The following is a 7135-nucleotide window of genomic DNA, read 5'->3' on the forward strand; positions in this document are numbered from 1 at the left end:
TCTACTGTCAAGAGCAGCTCTTGAAGTGTATGGATATAAGTATCCCTCAAACCTAAGATCACCATAGTAACTTGCAAGCAACTCACTGTGCTTTGATGCCAGACTATCTGTATTTTTAATGCAGTGATAGAAGATTATTGGATACAGTCAAGTACTTAAGAAGTCTATGTGTGGATCAAGATGGGATTGATCCCTCTGGATTATGAAAGTTAATGCATCACTGTATTTCAATTTAATAAATCTTGAGCTGGATAATCTATATGATGGATGAGAAAGATTAAATACAATGTGGATGACTCATCCAGGGTTGACAGTTAAACTCTAGATTTTTCTTGAGCATCTATGGTCAAAGGGATGAATTATGCAGTAACCATATGCATAGGTTCTTGAATATTGTCTAACATATATTCGATCTATCTGGATGTCAGAAATCATTGCTAGATGGTAACTTCAATTAGTACAGAAAATAATTTCTGTGCTTCCGACTTAGTGTTCGAACCTATGGAGTCACACACAAAGTGAAGCAACGTAAGAAAGAATTAACCTAAGTCTATATGTTCAATATTAGAAGTACATGACTTGATTGAATAAATAGATTAGCTTAATTAAAATTAAGTTGAGGGTCATATGGGATTAAATAGTTGACTATATCTACCTAGCACGAGACATGAGATTTAGGTTCAATTTCGGGGATGAACAAGATTTGATCTATGATCCAAGGAGTCTACGAGACATTGAATTTTAGTACTAATTAATTATAGATTAGATCTAATTTAATTAGACTTAATTGGGTTTAAAAAATAAAGTTAGACTTGGTCAAAAATCTTAAACAATTTGAGATTGACAACCTATTCGAAATTCGTTCGAATCAGATTCAAAATGGATTCGATTTGATCCAAAATTGGATTGAATCCTTAGAGTCTAGAATTACTGAGACTCTCTCTCTTCATGGCCGACCAAGAGAGGGTGGGGGTGCTGGTTATGTCGCCCCTCCTCTTGGGTGTAGGCATGGGTGCATGAGGGCGCCAAGTTAGGCACCAATCCTATCTCCATTAGGACTCCTCATATAATAAGGGGTGGAAAAATTTAAAGCTGATTTGAATTTAGACTCCTAATCTAATAGGTTATGAAGAATCATCTATAAATAGGAAGGACCTCTAACCATCAAAACATATCAATCTGATTGAGTGCTAAGGTGAGAGTAGAGAGGTGTGGGTGTCCCAAAGAAGGAGTGCTGTCCCTCTCCTTGGCATGCTGAATTGGGGCTGATCTCCTATTGGCATGAAAAAGCTTTTGGTGTCCCAATTGCTGGTGTGAGGTGTCACATCAGAGGCTCTATTCTTGCCTCCCTTGCTACCTTCAGAAGGTGCGATGACCTGAGGCTTCATCCATCTTTCTTGCAAGGTTTGGCATGCACGCAAAGTAGAGGGCCTATACTTTCAGGCCTCATGAGGCATCGGACTCAAGCAACCTCTAGAGATTTGATCCCTATTCTATTGCAACCAAGATAAATATAAATGTTATATTTTCACTAGAATAGAAAAAAATTTAAATCACATCCTGGTGATCTGATCAGATCGAAGAATTTTTCTTCAACAATATCTCATTCGCCAGATAAGCCCTAATCGTTGCACATGCCCTTTTTTTGAAGGATACCCACTACTTATTAGTCATCTCATCTGACCTATCCTCTCAGGCCAAATCCAATCTCATCTAAACTAGTAAATCCTCTACCCTAACTTTTCACATGGTGAAACTTTTTTTCCATCAAACTTCTCAAATCTAACCTTCAACCCACTACTTTCCATGATCAAACCAAATCACAAATAGCACAATAGGTAGATCTAAAAAATATCAGACTAGGGAGGATGGACAGGAGCCCCCAGATCTCTTTCTTTCTCATAAAACCTAGAGAAACCTAATCTAAAATTTGTTGCTGAAAATTGATCCTCTACTGATCTGAAATTTTTTGCTGCAGAATCTTCTTCCTCCTCCGCACTCAATCAGCTCTGATACCAATTGTTAGCAACCTGATACTAGGGCTGTTAACAAATCAAACATGATCAAACATGCCACTATTTGGGATCGACTACTTCGAACTACTGTTTAGTTCATGTTTGGTTTGGATTCGAATGTATTTGAGGGAACTCTATTTGAGATCAATTTCATTAAGCTTATTATGTTTGAATTAGGCTCGAGTTCAGCTCATCTAGAGTAACATAGAAAATAAATATTCAAATAAAGAAAAAAAAAAAAAAAAGAAAATCATGCTGACTCTATGCAAGATGACCATCCATACCTTTTTGGGCTTTTCTGACCACTCCACCGAACGTCAAATCCTCCTTACCGCTGCTGGAATATCCCCTCCCCTAACGCCCATGGCCTGCACCTCCTCATTGGAGACACCTCCAAGCTGTCGAACATCATCGAGTCCTCCGCTGTTGGCCCCACAAGGAAGCCACCGCATTGGGCCAACCTCGACGCCCGTAGCCTCCACAACCTCGACCACAGCAACCTCCACCTTTGCACCCAAAACCTTGGCTCCGAGAGCTGTAATGACGATGGGATTGGAATCAAAGAGATCGGGGGGCGAACATTGGAGGAGGATGCTCGGAGACTAAAGGCGTGGCCATGGGGGAGGAGGAGGAGGTTGCGGTGGTGGAGGGTGGAGGTGAAATTCCCACCACCGCTACCATGGCTGGTGGGGTAGGATGGACGGTGGAGCCGATTCATGCATGTGGTGCAGGAGGATAGTCGAATCATGCTCACATAGGTCTGGATCGAGCATTCAAAGGTCCTTCATGCCTCCCATTGTGAAGAGAGGTGGAGAGGTCGAGGGATGAAATGAAATGAAATGAGGCTATCTAAGGGTTAGTGTTTGAGTGTAAGAGAGTATATAATAGACTAGGGTTAATTGATCAATTGATCACCACCATTGGATCATTGATACAATAGTGATAATGATCCAACGGTGATAAACAAGATCTTCTTCAATCGCTGGATCAATGATTTGATGGTTATTATTAAGGCTTATGTATAATGCTATAATCTACAGTATACATTATATATACTTGTTGGGTATAAAATACCCCCAGCCGAAGTTTGTGTCAGAAGTGACCCTCCAGGGATTCTACCGACGTCCGACCTTCGACGACATCTTTTCGAACCTCTCCGACAGTCGAGCCTCCGCAATGTTTTCGAGTTCTGCCGACGGATAAACCCCCACCAGTGTTGATCGGATTCTTCACGATGGACGGACTCCATCCAAGTTTCTATGGTGATCGACCACCTTCTAGCCTTCATCCGAGCTCCTATGGGAGCTGGACTTCTTCTCCGAACTCCGACTGCAGGTAGACTTCATCTGAGCTCCTACGAGAGCCGGACTTTTTCTTCGAACTCCGACTGCAGGTAGACTTCATCCGAGCTCCTACGGGAGCCGGACTTCTTCCCTGAACTCCGGCTGCAGGTAGCCCATCCGAGCTCCTACGAGAGCCGGACTTCTTCTCCGAACTTCCACTGCAGGTAGCCTTCGTCCGGGCTCCTACGGGAGCCGGACTTCTTCCCCGAACTCCGACTGCAGGTAGCCTTCGTCCGAGCTCCTACGAGAGCCGGACTTCCGCCCTGAACTCCTGTTGCAGGTAGACCTCATCCGAAGTCCTACAAGGGCTGGACTCCGAGCTTCTACTATAAGCGATCTACTCTGAGCTTCTACTGCAGGCTTCGACCGAGCTTCCTCGACAAATGATCCCCATCCGGGCTTCTACGGAGATCGGACTCCGATCAAACTTCTGTAGCGGACAGATTTTGGATGAACTCCTACGACACATGGACTCCAGCAGCCAGATCCCTCCAGCGGATGAACCTCTCCAGTGCCATCCAACATCGACTGTCGGTCGACCCTCTATCGAATTCTGCGTGAAACCGAATTTCATCTATGGAAAGCCTCTGACCGAGCTCCTACAGCAAATGGCCCTCGCCTGCAGTATTAACGCCCAAGGCACCCAACGGTAGAAGGCTCACCAGCAACATCCGAGCTCCTCTCAGATGGATAGCTACCTCTCTCCGCCAGACACCTCAATCGAGCTTCGGCCGACAGGCCTGGACTCCCTAGCAGGCTACAGTAATGGCCACGACTCTGCTCCACCTCCAGCGATGGATTTCGCATGGCTCCATCACTCTCTGGCAAGTCGCGACAACGGACACTGCTCCACTCCCCACAACAGGCTCTGTGTGGCAGGCCACGGTGATGGCCAGGACTCCACTCCACTACTCTTCATAATAAACTCCTCTTGGCCCCGAATGACCCACGACCAGGTGGTTACAAACGTCGCTATCAGTCTGTTGCACCCTCTGCCTATAAAAGGGGGACCCCAGATACGTTATTCTCTAAGCTCTAATTTCTATCTCGAAACTCTGCTAAAATTTTCGTTCGAGCACTCCATTTTTGTTGAAGCAGAGAACTGACTTTAGCATCGAAGGATCTTGCCGAAGCACCCCCAACTCCGGTTTAGACTTTCTTTGCAGGTCCCTACGGCGACCGCGACTCCCTCGACTCCAGCTTCTCCAATACCAGTGGATTTTTGCACCACCAGGATTGGCGCTAGAAGAAGGGGTCTGTGTCTTCACAGTACCCTTATTCTTAAAGGAGCACTCAACGGGACCGCCTCCAGTCATCTTCTCCGACATCCTCTTCTCCTTCCTCTACTAGATCTTCACTCGATGCCTCCCCGCAAAGCATCCACTCGGCGATCCACGGCCTCTGCGACCAGATCTCAGGCTCTGACCTCACCTATAGTTTTCTAGGTTCCTCCTCCTCCTCCAGCAACGGTGGTTGGCATGGAGCAATTCGACCTACTGGTTCAGCAGGTCAGAGGCCTCACTGAAGTGGTGCAGGCCATGCAGCAGCAGCAACAGCTGTAGGCATTAGTACGACTGGAGAGAACGTCGCCAGAACTCCAAAATCCGATGGTAGGACGGGCCACTTGGGCCAGTCGCCCCATCTTTCCTGGAAAGATGAATCCGAGGGTGGAGAGCCCTCAGTCAGATCATGATTCTACTCTTGGAAGATCTCTACCTCCATTCTGTCAGAAGACCCTTGAGACTCACAGTCGAGAGGATTTCCTGGATCGAAGGCTCCAGGAGATGAACCGACAGATCGAAGAACTCCGCCACGCTCCCCCCACTTATGGTGAGGATATTTGTACTGACCCTCCCTTCTCTCAAATGATCATGCAGGAATCGATCCTGCCAAACTTCAAGCTCCCTCAATTTGAAAGCTACGATGGGACTTCGGACCCAGTTGACCACCTGGAGGCCTTTCGGACAATGATGCAACTCCATGGCGCGCCAGACGCCATTCTGTGCCGAGCTTTCCCATCCACCTTGAAGGGAGCAGTGAGAAACTGGTACTCGGTGCTGAAGTCGGGTATCATCTTTTCCTTTGATCAGATGAGCCACCAGTTTGTGGCTCATTTTGTTAGCAGCCGGCATCCCCGGAGGGGTTCGGAGTCCCTCATCAACATCAAGCAAAGGGAGGGGGAGTCCATTCGGGCTTACGTCAACCATTTCAATGTCGCCGCGTTGGAGGTCCGAAACTTGGACCAATCGGTCGCAATGGCCGCTTTGAAAGGCGGCCTTCAAAAGAATGACCTTCTATTCTCCCTGGAAAAGAAGTACCTCAAAGATTTTGCTGATTTGCTGGCTCGGGCCGAAGGGTACACCCGAGCAGAAGAAGCCTTCAAGATGAAGGATGAGGAGACTGCGAGAAAGCGGCAAGTGAGAGACTCGAGTAAGCTCGCAGTCGAAAAAGGGTCGAGAGAAGCTCGACCATATTTTCGAACTCCTCCCAGGTACAAGCATGCCCAGACTCCTCTTCGAGCACGCAGGCAGAGAAGCCCAGAGCGCAGGGTTCGGTGGGGCTCTCCCCCAGGAAGATTCCGCAGCTACACCCTCCTCAACGCATCGAAAACCCAGGTGTTGATGGAAGTCAGAGAGCAGCTCCAAAGGCCAGAAAGGATGTGCACACACCTCGAGAAGCACAATTCTAACAAGTTCTGCCTCTACCATCATGACCACGGCCATGACACAGAGGAATGCATTCAACTCTGAGACGAGATCGAGGAGCTCATCAGACGGGATCAACTCGACAGGTTCATTCGACGTCGGTCTGAGGGTAGAGAGGATCGACCAAGGGCCCTGCCGCAACCTGAGCCATCGAGGAGGGAAGAGCAGCCCGAAGATCGGCCTCCAATTGGGATTATCAACTCTGTCTCTGGAGGACCTTGACGGGGAGCAGACCTTCTACAGCCCTGAGATTTGAAAAACCTGTAGATACAACTGTTGGGTACAAAATACCCCCCCAGCCGAAGTTCGTGTCAGGAGTGACCCTCCAGGGATTCTACCGACGTCCGACCTTCGGCGACATCTTTCCGAACCTCTCCGGTGGTCGAGCCTCCGCAATGTTCTCGAGTTCTGTCGATGGATAAACCCCCACCAGTGTCGACTAGATTCTCCATGATGGACAGATTCCATCCAAGTTTCTACGATGGTCGACCACCTTCTAGCCTTCATCCGAGCTCCTACGGGAGCCAGACTTCTTTCCCGAACTCCGATTGCAGGTAGACTTCATCCGAGCTCCTACGGGAGCCGGACTTCTTCCCCGAACTTTGGCTGCAGGTAGCCTTCATCCGAGATCTTACGGGAGCCGAACTTCTTCCCCGAACTTCGACTGTAGGTAGCCTTCGTCTGGGCTCCTACGGGAGCCGAACTTCCACCCTGAACTCCTGTTGCAGGTAGACCTCATCCGAACTCCTACAAGGGCCGGACTCCGAGCTTCTACTGCAAGTGATCTACTCCGAGCTTTTACTGTAGGCTTCGACCGAGCTTTCTCGATAAATGATCCCCATCCGGGCTTCTACGGAGATCGGACTCCGATCGAACTTCTATAGCGGATAGATTTCGGATGAACTCCTACGACACATGGACTCCAGCAACCGGATCCCTCCAGCAGATGAACCTCTCCAGCGTCATCCGACATCCACTACCGGTCGACCCTCTGTCGAATTCTATGTGAAACCGAACTTCATTTACAGAAAGCCTCTGACCGAGCTCCTACAGCAAATGGCCCTCGCCTGCA

General features: G+C 48.1%; 1 pseudogene; it reads left to right on the top strand.

The window, feature by feature from the left end:
• Window positions 1-2267: 2267 nt before the first annotated feature.
• On the top strand, window positions 2268-2848 carry LOC114913332 (uncharacterized; annotated as a pseudogene).
• Window positions 2849-7135: the final 4287 nt, after the last annotated feature.

Source organism: Elaeis guineensis, chromosome 8, assembly GCF_000442705.2.
Source record: "Elaeis guineensis isolate ETL-2024a chromosome 8, EG11, whole genome shotgun sequence".
Taxonomy (NCBI): Eukaryota; Viridiplantae; Streptophyta; class Magnoliopsida; order Arecales; family Arecaceae; genus Elaeis; species Elaeis guineensis.